Here is a 385-nt window from a genome sequence, read left to right as displayed (position 1 = left end):
CGATGTGAGCATACAGCTTTCGACATTTGTTCCTGACTTCAGCTCCGTAAGACCAGCAAGTTAGTCCACCCATCGCCTTAGAGTAAGTAGAACATAAACTGTTCCTAAAATATGTTGTAGATTTAATATAACTTCCTACATACAGGTCTCTAAATTAAAAATAAGTACGCCCAGCCCAAAATTTACGAAGGTGATTTGTTCGGTGAAAACTTCTTACATTTCTGTAGTTACAGTACAAACATCATAACTAACATATTCCTCATTGTTAATTAATTTTGAATTTCTTAAATCAAGGTGTGTATATATATATATATATATATATATATATATATATATATATATATAATGTTGATTATACAAATCTCATAAGAAAATATTTTATGAA

Source organism: Zootermopsis nevadensis, unplaced genomic scaffold (genome assembly GCF_977971745.1).
Source record: "Zootermopsis nevadensis isolate Lab colony 2312 unplaced genomic scaffold, Znev_1.0 Znev_ptg000003l, whole genome shotgun sequence".
In the NCBI taxonomy this organism is placed as follows: domain Eukaryota; kingdom Metazoa; phylum Arthropoda; class Insecta; order Blattodea; family Termopsidae; genus Zootermopsis; species Zootermopsis nevadensis.
The sequence above is the reverse complement of the archived record's forward strand: the minus strand, read 5'-3'. Positions refer to the sequence as shown.